The sequence below is a fragment of the Bos grunniens genome, chromosome 6, assembly GCF_055505025.1.
Source record: "Bos grunniens cultivar Pamir isolate PY7600 chromosome 6, Bosgru_T2T1.0, whole genome shotgun sequence".
Classification (NCBI taxonomy): Eukaryota; Metazoa; Chordata; class Mammalia; order Artiodactyla; family Bovidae; genus Bos; species Bos grunniens.
Genome location: NC_141170.1, coordinates 78936865 through 78956673, shown reverse-complemented (window position 1 = coordinate 78956673; position 19809 = coordinate 78936865).

Below are 19809 nucleotides of genomic sequence, written 5' to 3'. Positions count from 1 at the left end.
GAGTAATAAATGACAGTGACGTGTTCTCTGCCCTCACCAAGGTGCTGCCTAGTCTCTGTCTGTCAGAAGTCAACTACAGAGATGCTCCCTCCCCCAAAATGGAGAGTTCAGAGAATGGCAGGAATATTGTCTTTCACAGATCATGAAGCAGTCTCTGGTTTGCTTATGCTGAGAACCTGTCTTCAGATCCTTTACTGACTCCTCTATGCTTGTCTTGTGTCTGGCTGTTTTAGAAATAACACCAACCACTTGTACATATGTATATATGTATGTGTCTATATGTGAATGGCTGTGGATATATAATGTATAAGTACATACTTGTTTATTGATGCATTTTATATACACGATTTGTTTAAAATTCCCTAAGAACAAATCAATTCTATGAAATTATGGTAAAGGTTACTAAACATAGAAGGCCCAGGTTTCAATTCCATTTCTGTGACTTGAGCAACTGATGTAAAGATTTCACAAGAAATACCTATTACTATGCTTTTTAAAGAGTTATTTAGTAAATGTTGCTCTCTAACTTTTTTCCTAACTGGTATCTATCATACCCTTGACCTTCCTCATCTTTACTGAGCCTGAGAAGTTTTCCTAAGTGCACAATGTGCTTTTATCTACCTTATAAGCCTCTTTTCTGGCCTTCACACAATGTCAAAATATTTGGCTTTAATTTATAATTTGGAGTATGAAACTCTTGATTCTCCACTCCCAAATGTATATTTTAGGATGACTGATCCTTACCTCTGTTCTCACTGCTCACATTCTTGACTGAACCAGCCCTCTTGTGTCTCTAGATCAAATTCTGCCATTTTTTCAGAGCCTATTGAGCAATCTTAGGAAAGAAGTAACGTTTCACTTGGGCATCAATTAAGTGAAATACAAGACATTGAGTTACATATGTTATGGGCCTTACCTCATTTAATTCTCCAACTTACTATCTCGGTATAACCATAACCACTTTGATTTATTTATTTTATTATTATTATTTTTTTACTTTACAATATTGAATTGGTTTTGCCATACATCAACATGCATCCACCACGGGTGTACACGTGTTCCACATCCTGAACTCCCCTCCCACCTCCCTCCCCATACCATCCCTCTGGGTCATCCCAGTGCACCAGCCCCAAGCTTCCTGTATCCTGCATCGAACCTGGACTGGTGATTCGTTTCTTATATTATACATGTTTTAATGCCATTCTCCCAAATCATCCCTCCCTCCCTCTCCCACAGAGTCCAAGAGACTGCTCTATGCATCTGTGTCTCATTTGCTGTCTCACATACACGGTTGTTGTTACCATCTTTCTAAATTCCATATATATGCATTCAGTTCAGTTCAGTTCAGTCGCTCATTTGTGTCCGACCCTTTGCGACCCCATGAATCGCAGCACACCAGGCCTCCCTGTCCATCACCAACTCCCAGAGTTCACTCAGACTCACGTCCATCGAGTCCGTGATGCCATCCAGCCATCTCATCCTCTGTTGTCCCCTTCTCCTCCTGTCCCAATCCCTCCCAGCATCAGAGTCTTTTCCAATGAGTCAACTCTTCGCATGAGGTGGCCAAAGTACTGGAGTTTCAGCTTTAGCATCATTCTTTCCAAAGAAATCCCAGAGCTGATCTCCTTCAGAATGGACTGGTTGGATCTCCTTGCAGTCCAAGGGACTCTCAAGAGTCTTCTCCAACACCACAGTTCAAAAGCATCAATTCTTTAGCGCTCAGCTTTCTTCACAGTCCAACTCTCATATCCATACATGACCACAGGAAAAACCGTAGCCTTGACTAGACAGACCTTTGTTGGCAAAGTAATGTCTCTGCTTTTCAATATGTTATCTAGGTTGGTCATAACTTTCCTTCCAAGGAGTGAGCGTCTTTTAATTTCATGGCTGCAATCACCATCTGCCATAATTTTGGAGCCCCCAAAAATAAAGTCTGACACTGTTTCCACTATTTCCCCATCTATTTCCCATCAAGTGATGGGACCAGATGATCTTCGTTTTCTGAATGTTGAGTTCTAAGCCAACTTTTTCACTCTCCTCTTTCACCTCCATTACATTTAATAATAGAAACACATTTGCTTCTTTTTGTGTTTCACTTATTTTCAAATGGATTCTTCTGAATTTGAGTGTAAGAATTGCAATTTCAGACTTCACAAGAATCACTTCTTTTAATTTTCTTATTAACAATAAAATTGTTTTCTTTTTATTTTGATGGGCCAATCAGTATAATAGTACAACTCAAGCTATAAAATGCAAAAAGAAAGCACATTTTTGCATACTTGCTGCTCCAGTTATTGCCAATGAAGTTTAGATAATTAGTATATAAAAGATGAAAAATGTCCCCCATGCATCAACTTATCATATGGATATAGCACCGAAAGCATGTGTTGTTTGATGACCCCATGCTCTAGAAGGTGCAGACTCATTTTAATTCATGATTTTCCTATTTGGACTCTTGTGAAACCTGTCTTGCCATGCCAAGAGAAGTTTTCTGTTCTTCACCTCTCTTGAAGTTGCCTGTAAACGCAAATGCAAACACAGGCAATTAAAATGTATGTTAGTACTCAGTTACAAGGATGTCATGTGGGTCACTTAGAATATGTTTATACTATTTCTAAGATCATTATCCAAATGAAAATACAAAATTCATAATTCCCCCAGAAGTGGAGAATATGTCTGCAGACCCCCAGGATCCACAAATCACAGTTGAAGAAGCCTTCTTCATACCACAAAGATTTTGCAAGACAAAGTATGATAAATGACACATGGAAATAGTACAGTAGATTCAATTGAAAGAGAGAGACATTCAATTTATGGAAAAGGGCAGGATTTTTAAAGAAGTGACATCTGTGCTAAGGCCAACTTAGCAAGGTGGTAAAGGAAGTGAAGAGGAAGTTAATTCAGGTAGAGAAAATTGCAAAGAATTAGAAACAAGAAAGTCCTGGGTTTCTCAAGAAACTTCAAAAACTTTGCTGGAAAGCAGCAAACAGTAATGAGATTAATGTAGATTTGCATATAGAGATAATCAGGATATTTGATATACTGAGAAATACTGATGGCCAGTGGATATACAGTGACCTTGTCACCTGCCAAGCGCTATTCTAAGTCCTTTACACAGAGTAACCTGTCTATGTTCTTTTGCTCAGTCGTGTCCAACTCCTTTTGACCCCGTGGACTGCAGCACGCCATGCCTCCCTGTCCATCACTATCTCTCAGGGTTTGCCCAAGTTCATGTCCCTTGAGTTGGTGATGCCGTCCAACCATCTCAGCCCTTGCCTCCTGTCTAATCTGTACATAACCATTTGAAGTATGACTGTTCTTATATTCTCTTCTTTAGTGAGTCTGAGAAAGTTTCGGCAACTTTCTCAAGGCCACACAACTGGACGGTTTCCACAGTTTGGTTCCTGAGTCCATGTCAACCACTATGTTCCAGGCCTCTAAGTACATAATTCAATGGCTATAGAGGATTACAATCCTGTAGAACACAATAAATCATTGAGCGTTGATGTAGCAGAAAAAGTACAGAAAACTTTCAGGAGTAGGCAGAAATAGTTTGAAATAAAGATCTCCTAAATGTTCATAAAATATCTCCCACCTTCAGTTTTTTCATTAGGCCACAGCATGAGAAAAGAGTTACCAAAGATCTTTTACATTTTAACAAACCTCAGTATAATAAGGTGTGTTTCTCATTTCCTTCTTTCTGTTACCATCCTTTCCCCTCCCGCTGCTTCCCAACAGTCACCTCATCAGAGCTTTTCCTTTCATTGCAAACGCTATAACTCATCTGACTGCTCATTTATCTTTTTTTTCAAGAACTAAATATTTTAGTAGTTTGTTGCCCCATGAATCTGGTGTAAGAAATTGTTGGCCTTCAGTCATCTCATGAACACTAAAACTGATCCACACAAACTGGAAATATCATGCTAAGATTTTTCTTTTTAGTGTTATTCACCCTCAGGAGCATAAAGAACCCTTAGATTAAAATGTTTAAAATTTCCAAAAAAGTCAAGCACATAAGAGGCAAAGCTGTTTTATTTTTCTCCTTACTAAGTCCTTTACACATCTTTATGTATTCTCTCATCTGTCAACCGGAATGAAAAATAGGAGGTCCTTGATGCATAAATTAAAATTCATTTTAATTTTAATAAATATGGCATGGATATTTTTGTTCTCCACACATTCTCGTTACTAAAACATGCAATTTGGTAACTAATCAAAGCACTATTTCTAGGTAACACACCAAATATAAAGACAGTTCATATAACCTTATAATATAACACATATTTTAAAATACCAAGTCACTTAATATTTAGCTTTAATTCTGCTAAATCAATTTAGGTCATAATATGAAAATACTTTTCCTTCTGATAAAAAAGTTTTTTCTTACTTGGAAAAATAAAGTGGAGTATGTGTTATATCTTTTTTTGTGTTTAAGTGAATGTAGGGAAAGGATGTGAGACGTAATAACATGTATAATTTATGTTTATAATGATGTCTATATTAGCAAGGAAACTGTAAATTTTGCTAGGTATTCTGTTTTATAAAAACACATTTTGAATGATTATAATTGGAATCATTAAATATTTTCAATTATCTAAACAGTAATAAAAGCCATTCACCAATAGCTTCTGCAGTAAAAACAATCCGGCTCAATGTTGTGTACGTGATCTGTGCAGTAGAATTGAGAAAGGAAATGTTATGGTGTGTTTTCAAATGCAAGAAAAACTGTACACTTTGCGGAGATCAAGACGATAAAATGTAGCCATTCCAAGCTGCTGCTGCTGCTGCTGTTGCTAAGTCACTTCACCCGTTTCCAACTCTGTGCAACCCCATAGACGGCAGCCCACCAGGCTGCCCCGTCCCTGGGATTCTCCAGGCAAGAATACTGGAGTGGGTTGCTGTTTCCTTCTCCAATGCATGAAAGTGAAAAGTGAAAGTGAAATCGCTCAGTCGTGTCCTACTCTTAGCGACCCCATGGACTGCAGCCTACCAAGCTCCTCCGTCCATGGGATTTTCCAGACAAGAGTACTGGAGTGGGGTGCCATTGCCTTCTCCCATTCCAAGCTAAAAAGTATATATTGATGTGTTCAGTACTTAAGATGGATAGCAGGTGAGAAGTAGCTGTGTAGCACAGGGAATCCAGTCTGGCACTCTGGGATGACCTGGTGGGATGGAATGGGGAGAAGGGGAGACGGGCTGCTCTGTCCATGGGATTTCCCAGCCAGGAATACTGGAATGGTTTGCATTTCCTTCTCTAGGGGCTTTTTCTGACCCAGGGATCGAACTCACGTCTTCTGCTTGACAAGCAGATTCTTTACTTCTGAGCCACCCGAAAAGCCTGAAGACAATCCAAACCTGATCAAAAAATAAACTTGGAGACTCGCAGTCAGGATGACAGATTAAAGTCCTCTCAATTACTCCCCACTTCAGACCCCATGAAAAAGAAACCAAAAAAAAAAAAATCTGTAAATTCAAAGATACTAAATGAGCACTTAGGAAAGCTCATACACAACTGAACTTACTAAAACATACACTAGAGATTGATAAATTGCTGTTACCTAAGACCGTACAGAGGGGTGATGTTAGGGATGAAAACTGTAATAGGGACAGAAATTCCACTTAAAGACCCTTTTCACACTTTCACCTCCATATCTGAGTTCCCACTTTGAGTAGTCAGAAGACAGACTTACCAAATTCTGGCAAAAGATGAGAGAGTTATTTACTGTAAAAGATATTTTCTTAAAGACTCTGGAATCAGAACCTAAACATAACTGAGGACAAATGTGTTAAAAAGAAAACGATTAAGTGAAGCTGAAACTCCAGTACTTTGGCCACCTCATGTGAAGAGTTGACTCATTGGAAAAGACTCTGATGCTGGGAGGGATTGGGGGCAGGAGGAGAAGGGGACGACAGAGGATGAGATGGCTGGATGGCATCACCGACTCGATGGACATGAGTTTGGGTGAACTCTGGGAGTTGGTGATGGACAGGGAGGCCTGGCGTGCTGCAATTCATGGGGTCTCAAAGAGTCGGACACGACTGAGCGTCTGAACTGAACTGATATATCCTCTCTAGGGGCCTTCGGAGGCCCCTAGACCACTTCTTTAAAACTACTTCTTGATCCAACAATCTCATTTTGAGGAAATGTTTCAAAAGATATATTAATACTATATCCTTATTATAGAATGCTAGGCATCTATTTAAATAATTTATTCAATTTATAATCAATACAGCAAAATGTAACCCCTTACAAATTCTAAGTGAAAAAAAGAGAAATTTTGAGAATAATATCTTTAAAATGTTTACATTGGTTTTAAGAAAAAAGGCAGGGGAGAAAGAAAACAATTCCTCCATGTATAACATACGTATCTGTATAGTTACGTAAATGTGCAGAATAACATGAAGCAATACCTTGAAAATTGTTGATTTCAGTAATATTATCAGCCAATTGGGGCTTCCTTGGTAGCTCGGACGGTAAAGCGTCTGCCTACAATGCAGGTGACCTGGCTTCGATCCCTGGGTCAGGAAGATCCCCTGGAGAAGGAAAGGGCAACCCACTCCAGTATTCATGCCTGGAAAATCCCATGGACCGAAGAGCCTGGTGGGATCAGCCAAATGGAAACAAGCACTTTATCTGTGTACAATATCCAGCCCCATGTTAAAAATATACAATACAGATTATTATGTTCTCATCATACATTTTATAGATACTTCCATTTTAGCACCTATAAACTTTGATTGAACATATGTGTTTACTTATGTTCTACCCACTTGATATTCTGTAAATTAGGTTGAAACATTTGAAAATGTTTGTGTTTAACCATTTGACCTACATATGCTTTAGCCTGTTATTTATCGGTTTCTTTCTTTATTGATATTTTACTCCAGAATAAAGAAAATTCTCTGAAGACAGATGTTTTGCTTCTTTAGTTCTCTTATCCCTTGTGCTGAACTAGTGCATGACTGATAGTGGACACTGGGAAAGAGGATTTTTAGATTTGTGTATGAGCGAATGATCTAGCATGTATCATTTTTCTCTTTTAAACAGGAAATAGGATATGTATTCAAATGCCAATTTTTAAAGATTTCTAATAACATGTTTATTCACTCTTTAAACAAGTAGTTGTTTAGGATGTAAAATCGATGGCTTAATTTCAAAGGACTATTGTTTTCTTCACACATTTGTACCTAATTTTAAGTTTTACTGTGTAATCAAAAATATGGCCTGTAAAATTTTAATCTTTTGCAACTTTTGACCAAATATATAACTGTGTGAGTGCATGCTCACGCGTGTCTGATTCTTTGTGACCCCATGGCCAGTAGCCTGCCAGGTCCTCTATCCATGGAATTTTCCAGGCAAGAATACTGGAGTGGATTGCCATCTCCTCCAGGGGATCTTCCTGACACAGGGATTGGACCCACATCTCCTGTGTCTCCTGCATTAGCAGGTGGATTCTTTACCACTGTGCCACCTGGAAAGCCCCAAAGAAGTTTTTTTTAATCTGGTGCACTTAAGATAATATGTAGTTCTCTTGTAGGGTATTCAATTTATGTATGTCTATTATTTTGTTTATTAACTGAATTATTTGAATGTTTACCAACCATAGAATGATGATGTTACTTCATACTACAATAGAATCTGTTTTCATCTACTTTTATTTTTAAATAAAGGATTAATATATAACCATTAAGTACTTAGCATAAATTATTTTTATCAAGAGTGACCATTTGCACAATTTCATATTTTGGAATTTAAACCTAGCTTCTAATTATAAGCTATCTTCTTATAATTGAAATGTTGAAGATTGCACAAACAGTCCTTAAAAATTCTTTGTATATATTTTTGTTCAACAACTATATCTACTTTTTTTTCCCACTGATTTTTAACCACAGTAAAGATTACAATGTATGAAAGTCGAATGAAGTGGCACTGATTTATAAGCAGTCGACAGAGCAACTGAACTGCATAATATTCTTATAAAATTTAAATTTTAGTTTGGATACAAAGCAAAACAAACAGAGAAATCCTTGATCTTTTTTTGGTATTTGTCTGATTTAGTTCCAGATTCTCAAAGTGGAAGCTTGCTTTCGTCTGTGTCATTAATCCTTTAAAAAGAAAAAAAGGAAGCATAGAAAAGAAAATAAGATTATTTTTAAGAATATGTATGTGACTTTCTCTCTCTCTATATATATATATATACATATATATATACACACATACATAATATACATATATATAAACCCTAGTATATGTGTTTGTGTGTGTGTGTGTACATATATATTAAAGAGAGAAAGGTTGAGATTCATTCTTCATTCACTAGAAAAGAGTGAATGCTTCCTTCCTAGGCAAACGTGGGTCACCTGTTTTTACTTGAATTCAATTTTCATAATCATTGTTGGAGAGAGTTGGTGGAGTATACCGCACAGATGACACCATTTAATCTTCCTTACGATGTACTTAAATGCATGTTATCTGATTTTCCTGTCAGCATTTCCATTGACTTGTCTCTAAACTAATCTGTCCTAACATATAAATGGAATTATTTGTAGACCTTTGTATTAACAAAAATATTATTCTAAAAAAGGCTTATCACACTAAAGCAAAGTCCAAATAAATCAATACATGAATGAATGATTATCTAGAACTCAGAAAAGAGGCCAAAATTAGATACTTTAGTTTTTTGTGTTTTTTTTTTGATTTGTTTTCGTCACAGCTTCCTTTGTACATCATTTGAATCTCAATCCCTTAATAAGAAAAAATTATTTATCTTTCTCTTTACAGGTAGTAGAAGACTACATAATTTTGCTGAAAAGAACGGAATCATAGAACAGAAAGTTAATTTCCACAACAAACCTAAAATTTTCAACTATATGTCATCAGTTATAAATCACATTTGCATTTTACAATAGTTTTTCATTGACTGGACTTCAAATATACAATTTTACTTTTCAGTTCAGTTCAGTTCAGTCGCTCAGTCATGTCTGACTCTTTGCGACCACATGAATTAGCACGCCAGGCCTCCCTGTCCATCACCAACTCCCAGAGTTCACTCAGACTCACGTCTATCAAGTCAGTGATGCCATCCAGCCATCTCATCCTCTGTCGTCCCCTTCTCCTCCTGCCCCCAATCCCTCCCAGCATCAGAGTCTTTTCCAGTGAGTCAACTCTCTGCATGAGGTGGCCAAAGTACTGGAGTTTCAGCTTTAGCATCATTCTTTCCAAAGAAATCCCAGGGCTGATCTCCTTCAGAATGGACTGGTTGGATTTCCTTGCAGTCCAAGGGACTCTCAAGAGTCTTCTCCAACACCACAGTTCAGAAGCATCAATTCTTCGGCGCTCAGCCTTCTTCACAGTCCAACTCTCACATCCATACATGACCACTGGAAAAACCATAGCCTTGACTAGATGGACCTTTGTTGGCAAAGTAATGTCTCTGCTTTTGAATATGCTATATAGGTTGGTCATAACCTTCCTTCCAAGGAGTAAGCGTCTTTTTTTTGTGTGTGTCATTTTTTTAAATTTTATTTTTAAACTTTACATAATTGTATTAGTTTTGCCAAATATCAAAATGAATCCGCCACAGGTATACATGTGTTCCCCATCCCGAACCCTCCTCCCTCCTCCCTCCCCATACCATCCCTCTGGGCCGTCCTAGTGCACCAGCCCCAAGCATCCAGCATCGTGCATCGAACCTGGACTGTCAACTCGTTTCCTACATGTTATTTTACATGTTTCATTGCCATTCTCCCAAATCTTCCCACCCTCTCCCTCTCCCACAGAGTTCATAAGACTGTTCTATACATCAGTGTCTCTTTTGCTGTCTCGTACACCGGGTTATTGTTACCCTCTTTCTAAATTCCATATATATGCGTTAGTATACTGTATTTATGTTTTTCCTTCTGGCTTACTTCACTCTGTATAATAGGCTCCAGTTTCATCCACCTCATTAGAACTGATTCAAATATATTCTTTTTAATGGCTGAGTAATACTCCATTGGAGTAAGCGTCTTTTAATTTCATGGCTGCAGTCACCATCTGCAGTGATTTTGGAGCTCAGACAAATAAAGTCTGACACTGTTTCCCCATCTGTTTCCCATAAAGTGATGGAACCAGATGCCATGATCTTCATTTTATGAATGTTGAGTTTTAAGCCAACTTTTTCACTCTCCACTTTCACTTTCATCAAGAGGCTTTTTAGTTCCTCTTCACTTTCTGCCATAAGGGTGGTGTCATCTGCATATCTGAGGTGATTGATATTTCTCCCGGCAATCTTGATTCCAGCTTGTGCTTCTTCCAGCCCAGCGTTTCTCATGATATACTCTGCATAGAAGTTAAATAAGCAGGGTGACAATATACGGCCTTGACGAACTCCTTTTCCTATTTGGAACCAGTCTGTTGTTCCATGTCTAGTTCTAACTGTTGCTTCCTCACCTGCATATAAGTTTCTCAAGAGGCAGGTTAGTTGGTATGGTATTTCCACATCTTTCAGAATTTTCCACAGTTTATTGTGATCTACACAGTCAAAGGCTTTGGCATAGTCAATAAAGCAGAAATAGATGTTTTTTCTGGAACTCACTTGCTTTTTTGATGACCCAGTGGATGTTGGCAATTTGATCTCTGGTTCCTCTGCCTTTTCTAAAACCAGATTTAACATCAGGAAGTTCACAGTTCACGTATTGCTGAAGCCTGGCCTGGAGAATTTTGAGCATTACTTTACTAGTGTGTGAGATGAGTGCAATTGTGCAGTAGTTTGAGCATTCTTTGTCATTGCCTTTCTTTGGGATTGGAATGAAAACAGATCTTTTCCAGTCCTGTGGCCACTGCTGAGTTTTCCAAATTTGCTGGCATATTGAGTGCAGCACTTTCACAGCATCCTCTTTCAGGATTTGAAAGAGCTCCACTGGAATTCCATCACCTCCACTAGCTTTGTTCATAGTGATGCTTTCTAAGGCCCACGTGACTTCACATGCCAGGATATCTGGCTCTAGGTGAGTGATCACAGCATCGTGATTATCTGGGTTGTGAAGACCTTTTTTGTACAGTTCTTCTGTGTATTCTTGCCACCTCTTCTTAATATCTTCTGCTTCTGTTAGGTCCATACCATTTCTGTCCTTTATTGAACACATCTTTGCCTGAAATGTTCCCTTGGTATCTCTAATTTTCTTGAAGAGATCTCTAGTCTTTCCCATCCTGTTGTTTTCCTCTATTTCTTTGCATTGATCACTGAGGAAGGCTTTCTTATCTCTTCTTGCTATTCTTTGGAACTCTGCATTCAGATGTTTATATCTTTCCTTTTCTCCTTTGCTTTTCACTTCTCTTATTTTCACAGCTATTTGTAAGGCCTCCTCAGACAGCCATTTTGCTTTTTTGCATTTCTTTTCCATGGGGATGGTCTTGATCCCTGTCTCCTGTACAATGTCACAAACCTCCGTCCGTAGTTCATCAGGCACTCTATCTATCAGATCTAGTCTCTTAAATCTATTTCTCACTTCCACTGTATAATAATAAGGGATTTGATTTAATTTATTTGACCATACCTGAATGGTCTAGTGGTTTCCCCTACTTTCTTCAATTTCAGTCTGAATTTGGCAATAAGGAGTTCATGATCTGAGCCACAGTCAGCTCCCAGTCTTGTTTTTGTTAGCTGTATAGAGCTTCTCCATCTTTGGCTGCAAAGAATATAATCAATCTGATTTTGGTGTTGACCATCTGGTGATGTCCATGTGTAGAGTCTTCTCTTGTGTTGTTGGAAGAGGGTGTTTGCTATGATCAGTGCGTTTTCTTGGCAAAACTCTATTAGCCTTTGCCCTGCTTCATTCTGTACTCCAAGGCCAAATTTGCCTGTTACTCCAGGTGTTTCTTCACTTCCTACTTTTGCATTCCAGTCTCTTATAATGAAAAGGACATCTTTTTTGGGTGTTAGTTCTAAAAGGTCTTGTAGGTCCTAAACAAAGCATATTTAGCAATTATCCCACATTTTAGGCTGGAACCTTAATAGCTTCCTCTTAGTCTGAAATACAAGAAGTAGGCTTTGTTGCTCTCCATATTAGTGATAGTGAAAGTCGCTCAGTCGTGTCTGACTCTTTGTGACCCCATGGACTATACAGTCCGTGGAATTCTCCAGGCCAGAGTACAAGAGTGGGTAGCCTTTTCCCAGGGATCGAACCCAGGTCTCCCACATTGCAGGCAGATTCTTTACCAACTGAGCCACAGGGGAAGTCCAAGAATACTGGAGTGGGTAGTCTATCCTTTCTCCAGGCGATCTTCCCTACCCAGGATTCGAACCGGGGTCTCTTGCATTGCACGCAGATTCTTTACCAACTGAGCTACCAGGGAAGCCAATTATCCCAAAGAGATACAATTCAGGAAAATTCTACCAATCCATTCTTCAGAAGACAATTTTCTAAATCTAAATGTCACAATAACCCTCCTATTTGGTTTAAGTTATCAAAGCAAAATATAAATAAGTAAAAAATAATTCACATTCTCAATTGGCATTCTTCCAAGTGAAAATGCTAGAGGATTAAATGAGATTTTCACTTTTGTACCTCAATATACACAAATAGAAATGCAAAATCTCCTAGTTCTGCTTTCTAAGAGCATTCTGACTAACCTTCCCCATGACAAACCTTATAAATCTCTCATCATAAAATAAACTAGCATATCTTTTTCATTCCCTTTGTAGTACATAATACATTCACAATCAATTTCTCCAATCTTTCAGTAGAAGTTGACTGAGTCCCTATCATGTGCCAGATACCACTTCAGCCACTAGTCATAAGAGCAATGAACAAAACAGACAAAAGTCCAGCCTTCATAGGGCTGACATTCTAGCATGCCTGCTGCATGTTAAGTGGCTTCAGTCATGTTTGACTCTTTTCGATCCTATGGACTGTAGCATGCCAGGGTCCTCTGTCCATGGGATTCTCCAGGCAAGAAAACTGGAGTGGGTTGCCATGCCCTCCTCCAGGGGATCTGGAGGAGGATCCAACCCACATTTTCTGCTGCTCCTGTACTGCAGGCAGATTCGCCAAGCCACCAGGACGTTGTAGCTGGGGGCTACAATTTACAGTGTGGAAGTGGATGATCAGTGCTATGGAGACAAAGAAAGCAGGGAAGGAATGTGCAGATGGATGCAATGTGAAGTGGGTTGGTCTGGGAAAAGTTCATGGGTAAGGGCTATATAAACAAAGAGCTGAAGGAGGTGAAAAAAGTCCATTTGAATATCTGGGAAGAATATGAATGTGTATTTGGAGGAGATGACACATTTGTTAGCACAACCAGTATCAATTCTCAAATTCTTTGCGTCTAGAAGTTAAATTTAACAAATATCTTCTATTATCTTCGTTGCCATATATAGGATCACTTTGATTCAATGGGGAAAAACAAGCTTTGGTGTGCTTTTCTAGACCTACTTCTCTCTCACAGAACATTTCCCCCTTCTCCCTGTTGACTGTTTTCTACCTTTTCTCTGATTGAAATCTACTCTCAGGGGAATATGCACCATAGGCTTAATCACTCTAGAAGGTATACAAACTGATAACCCTTACACATTTAAGTGTCTTCCTCTGGAATGTCTGAATTTTTTAAGTAAACCCAAGTTCAAATGAAATAAGTCAGTTTATAGCAGTAACCTTTCAGGACCTGGCAAGTGATAATAATGCTTCTATAACCTATGCAGGGGCTTCCCAGGTGGTGCTAGTGGTAAAGAACCTGCCTGTTAGTGCAGGAGATGTAAGAGACGTGGGTTCAATCCCCGGGTCAGGAAGATCCCCTGGAGGAGAACACAGTATCCCTCTCCAGTAGCCATGGACAGAGGGGCCTGGAGGGGTACAGTCCATAGGGTCGCAAAGAGCTGGACACAACTGAAGCAACTTAGCATGCATGCACACAAGGTATATAGGGAGGAAAACACTGGGTTTTCGACTGGAAATCTTAGGTCTCTTTTTACTCTGTTGCTCATCATAGGCACATCATGCAACCTCATTGAGCCTCAAATTTTCCATTTGTAAGTACATTAAAGTATTAGATGGAATAGCTATGACATCTGCAGCTACAAAGTTATTGATCTCAATTGATTTCAATTTCTTTTCTATGTTATTGTGTAGAAGACATTTTAAAAGGAGGAAAAGCAAAGGAAGAATATTTAATCCTGCAATGTCAGAGACTGCATTTCTAATTCAATGCCTTCTGTTTCTGAAGTACCTATTAAATGATAACCCTGATTTCATCAAGGGAATCCTGTAACTATGGTTCAGTACACTAAAAAGTCCCATGGCTTTTATGTATTAGAAATAAAATGTATGCTTAGAAATGTTTGCTGGAATCCACATTGTATACAGTATATATTTTCTCAGTCCACCAATTGCCTCTAAATTTGCTGTTTATAATTTACCCGATCTTAACTAGGAGGCTGCTCCCCCAAGTCAATCCTGCTAGAGGCAGAACATGAAGTAGAATATAAGAAAACAGAGTGTTTCTGGTTGCTGAAAGCAAGCCATACATATTCATGGTGAAAACAGAAAATCATTTGCCAAACTGTGGATAGTAAATACAAATTAACCTTGCAATGAAAAGTGTAATATTTGCATTTTCACGCCTTAGATCTCTCTGGGATTAATTAGGTGATCAGTAGGAATTAGAGTTATCACGAACAAAACCTGGCCTTAGATTGCGTGTGTCACTGTATGTGTCTTATTATTCATTATTTTCTCTTTCATTATAATTCTCTGGTCCTATCCACAAAGATTGTGGTATGAGCTGATTGACTAAATCTCTCTGTGAACATATTTTGCCAACTGTGCAGGGCTACAAAAATAAAATGAAATTTTATTGTTTTATGTTTGCTCAACTGAATAACAAAGAGATCTATTAATAATCTGGAAGACTTAAATTGTAACTCTCCTATCCATCCCCTCTGTGATCTCTCTGGTGGGGCTGGTCAACATTTTCCTACTAGTGGAATACACAGCTCTTAATTGTTCTCTCCAGCTCAGGTTAGCTCCATTTTGATCCATTCCCACAATGCTGCCAGAGTGAATTTTCTGAGACCCAAATATCATCAAGTCAGATCATTTATAAAGCTCAACCATGCCTTTTGGATAAAATTCAACTTTCCTAGCTTGTCATCGATTATCTTTGTCCTGCCTACCTCTTCAGACTCATCTCCTGGCACTCAATCTGTCAACAATTCTTGATCAAGCATCAATTTTTTGCCAGGCATGGTTCCAGACACTACACATCTCACTCTTTATAGCCTACTGCTACTGCTGCTGCTGCTAAGTCGCTTCAGTCGTGTCTGACTCTGAGCGACCCCATAGACGGCAGCCCACCAGGCTCCGCCATCCCTGGGATTCTCCAGGCAAGAACACTGGAGGGGGTTGCCATTTCCTTCTCCAATGCATGAAAGTGAAAAGTAAAAGTGAATTCGCTCAGTCCTGTCCGACTCTTCGAAACCCCATGGACTGCAGCCCACCAGGCTCCTCCGTCCATGGGATTTTCCAGGCAAAAGTACTGGAGTGGGGTGCCATTGCCTTCTCTGCTTTATAGCCTAGGTTTATTAAATCATGGACAGTCCCTAAGCAGACTGGAGTCTCAAAGGTTTCTGTGCCTTTTCACATTTTTCTGTCCCTGCAGAGAGCATTCCTTTTCTCTTCTGTATCATGATAAATGCTTATGGTTTAGGAAGCAGCTCAGATATCAAATTCTAAGGGAAATTCTTCCAGACTTCATTTTGTCCTGCTTAGTGCCACTCTCAAGGACTTCCCACTAGACCAAGGATTGTCAAGTCACTTACAACCCTGCATCATATCTGTCAACTCTCCTTTTGTCTCTCTTCTTGTCAACTTCTTATCCCCTGAAAGTAGAGACTATGTCTCTTACTTTTGATTTAATAGTGCCTAGTAGAATCTTTGGAGAAGGCAATGGCACCCCACTCCAGTACTCTTGCCTGGAAAATCCCATGGATGGAGGAGCCTGGTGGGCTGCAGTCCATGAGCTCTCTAAGAGTCAGATACAACTGAGCAACTTCACTTTCACTTTTCACTTTCATGCATTGGAGAAGGAAATGGCAACCCACTCCAGTGTTCTTGCCTGGAGAATCCCAGGGACGGGGGAGCCTGGTGGGCTGCTGTCTATGGGGTCACACAGAGTCGGACACGACTGAAGTGACTTAGCAGCAGCAGCAGTAGAATCTTTGGCACATTGTAGACTTGAAATAAATATCCATTGAAGGAATTAATGCCAGAGGGGAAAATGGCAGAGGTGTAGGGTGACAAAGAGAAGTCATCCATGTCTCTCAGGTTCATAAAACAAGTTTTCATTAATTATTAAGATATTTGGGTGAAGGCAAGTTTGAACTTTATTTTATAGTTTTATTTTATATTTTATACTTTTACCCTACTAGTTAGCCTTGAGAATTTATTTAAAAATTTAATATATTGTGTCACTACAGATCTACCCTTTTAGTTTATTTTACTGAAAAAAAAAAACTATCTTTGAAGTTATAAGCTTAAAAAAATAATATAGCGTGTCTGAAGATCTGTCACTTTTCAAAGACAGTTGGGGCTTTTCCTAAGTAGTTCCCTCAGCTGCAGGTAAGAGCCTATGGTGGGTCAGCATATGTTTAACAATAAGATATGGACCAAAGTTTGAAGAGAATTTAAGCCAAGGAGCAAGTCAGGACACCAGAACAGGTGTCAAACTGCAGGCAATATTCTATACCAGAGTCAACCAACTGTGGCCTGCTACCTTTGGTGATGATCCAAAATTTTATTTTATAGTTTTTAAACTGTCACATGCTGGATGGCTATTGAGGCTTCCCTGGTGGCTCAGATGGTAAAAGAATCTCACTGCCATGTGGGATACCTGGGTTCAACCCCTAGGTAGGAAGATCCCCTGGAGAAGGGAATGACAACCCACTCCAGTATTCTTGCCTGGAGAATTCTATGGACATAAGAGCCAGGGAGGCTGCAGTCCATGGGGTCACTAAGAGTCGGACATGACTGAGTGACTAACACAGGTACAGATAGTTATCTAAGTACTTCTGTAATATCCTTGGTTTTGGGTCTTGGTCTTTGGTATTCTTGCCTGGAAAATCCCATGGACAAAGGAGCCTGGTGGGACTACGGTCCATAGCGTTGCAGAGAGTCAAACACAGCTGAAGCGACTTAGCAAGCACCAGGCACTACAAAGCCTAGAATATTTACTGTGTGACTTTTGAGCTGAAAACAGAGCAAGTTTACAAACTTCTGGTCTATGAACAGAGAAAGAATTTGAACATGGAAAGGAAATGACAGAGATAAGAAGAACACAAGCAGAATTTTAATTTTTATGAATTCATTTTCAATGAATTTAGACATGTAAAGCAGGAATACCTGAAACCACAATCATGTGTGAAAAAGTTTCTTGACTTATGTTCAAGAATATACAAACAATTCACTTTTTATATATCCAATCAACCTAGAAGAAAGCATTTTCTAGAAGAAAGCATTTCCTAGAAGAAAGCATTATTTTAGAAATTTATCCATATTTCTGGAGATGCTATAAGGGAATTTAATGGTACAATGATGGTGTATAACATATTAAAAAAGAGGAAAAACTATTTTTAGGGGAAAAAAAAGAAAGCTAAAGAACCTTCTAGTCATGAATGTCACCTCCTAGACATGAATAAATCTGGAAGATGTATTTTTGGCTGGATTGTAGTGTGGAAAACTGTGATAAGGAATGAATGTTTGATGGCCCATGTGAACTGACTCCAATTCACTCTGGACTTTCAAGCTCACTGTCAAAAGCCCACACTAATCTCATCCATCCTTCTCCTCACTCATAAAGTGTGCTCACGTAAATTAGACCTCAGATTTATCTGCAGTGATAACTGCATGCCAAATTGATGAATTTTCCAAAAAGACACTAGATAATGAGTCAAAAATTAAGGCCCATCTTGACAAAAGAGATTTTAAGAGCTGTAGAGTGAGAAAGTTCCAAGATCCACTGTGCAATCCCCTCCTGTTCTTAAGAAAATGAGAGCATATATAATGGAGTATATAACTGAAGCAATTGTGTTGTGTGAAGTTCCGAATTGAACATATGTTTCAAAGAAATCTTAATTTAGGTATCAACACTATAGTCTGCAAGGACCCTTCAGCATGGAAAAAGTCCTTTTTGACCTTGCTTTTTTTTCTTTTTCATTTATTTAATTGTCTCTCTTCCATATATTCTTTATGTCTCAGAACAAAGCAGAAGCAGTTGGCTAGGGGCAGTTACAAGGCTGCATCTTATTTGTAACACATAATCACTGATGCTGTTACCTGAGGACCTCCTATATGTTAGGCTGTATAAGCATTTCTTATTCTTGCAGCAACTTGGAAATTATGGTCTCTACACTTTTGATAAGGTCTTCCCTGGTGACTCAGCAGTTAAGAATCATCCTGCAATGCAGGAAAGGCAAGAGAAGTGGTTCGATCCCTGGTTGGAGAAGATCCACTGGAGAAGGAAATGGCAACCCATTCCAGTATTTTTTCCTGGTGAATCCCATTGACAGAGGAGCCCTGGCAGGCTACAGTCCATGGGGTCCCAAAAAAGTTGAACACAACTTAGTGAATATTGGGGAACATGTGTATTTTTCAACTAGTGTTTTTGTTTTTGTTGAATATATACTCAGCAGTGGAATTGCTGGGTATTATGGTAGTTCTTGGAGAAGGCGATGGTACCCCACTCCAGTACTCTTGCTTGAAATATCCCATGGGTGGAGGAGCCTGGTGGGCTGCAGTCCATGGGGTCGCTAAGAGTCAGACACGACTGAGCGAATTCACTTTCACTTTTCACTTTTATGCTTTGGAGAAGGAGATAGCAACCCACTACAGTGTTCTTGCCTGGAGAATCCCAGGGACGGGGGAGCCTGGTGGGCTGCCATCCAAGGGGTCACACAGAGTCGGACACGACTGAAGCGACTTAGCAGCAGCATGGTAATTCTTCCCCTAGAGAAGGAATAGGCTACCCACTCCAGTATTCTTGCCTGGAGAATCCCACGGACAGAGGAGCCTGACTGGCTACAGTCCATGGAGGTGCACAGAGTCAGACACAATGAAGCACAGCACAGCATGGTAGCTCTATTTTTAGTTTTTTGAGGAAACAAAGATAGAGTTTTTATTTGAAAGCAACATAGATAGAAACATTGTGCACTGCATTAGGCTGCAACACTGTGGAAGAAATGGAAACAAATGAGGCCACTTTCCAGTGTTTAAAAGATAATGGAAAATATAGAAATTGCAAATCAACACAATACAAGTAAGAGGAACTAAAGGTCATAAGAAAAGAGCAGGCAGAGCATTATCGGCCCTCAGACATACAAGAGAAGTTGCCACATGGAGTCTTCAGAGGTGGATGCTCCCTCAGAATTCACAGAAATAATAGTAGAGGTCAGGAGATGCAAACACAGAGAATGAAGCAATTATGTGACAATATGAGACATTCAGTTCAGTTACTTTTTAAAAAATCTGAGTCTGGATTTCCAGCAGGGAGAAAGACACATTAGTAATAAAAGCATATCATGTTAGAAAATGAACAAATAAGGCTCTCTCAACCCCTCAAGGGCTGATGCAACAAGATTTCAAGGAAGGGGGAGCTGTTTTGCATAGTGGAGACAGAGAAATTGGAAACTGGAGTTGAGGATGGATGTAAAGTGCAGAGGAATCAGGGAGAAGGGGACAGAGGAAGACTAAGACAGGAAGCCAAGGAGCAAGGGAGAGGGTGGGGTGAAAACAGGAAAGGAGAAGCAGGTGGAGAAACCAGAACAAAAACAGAAAGAG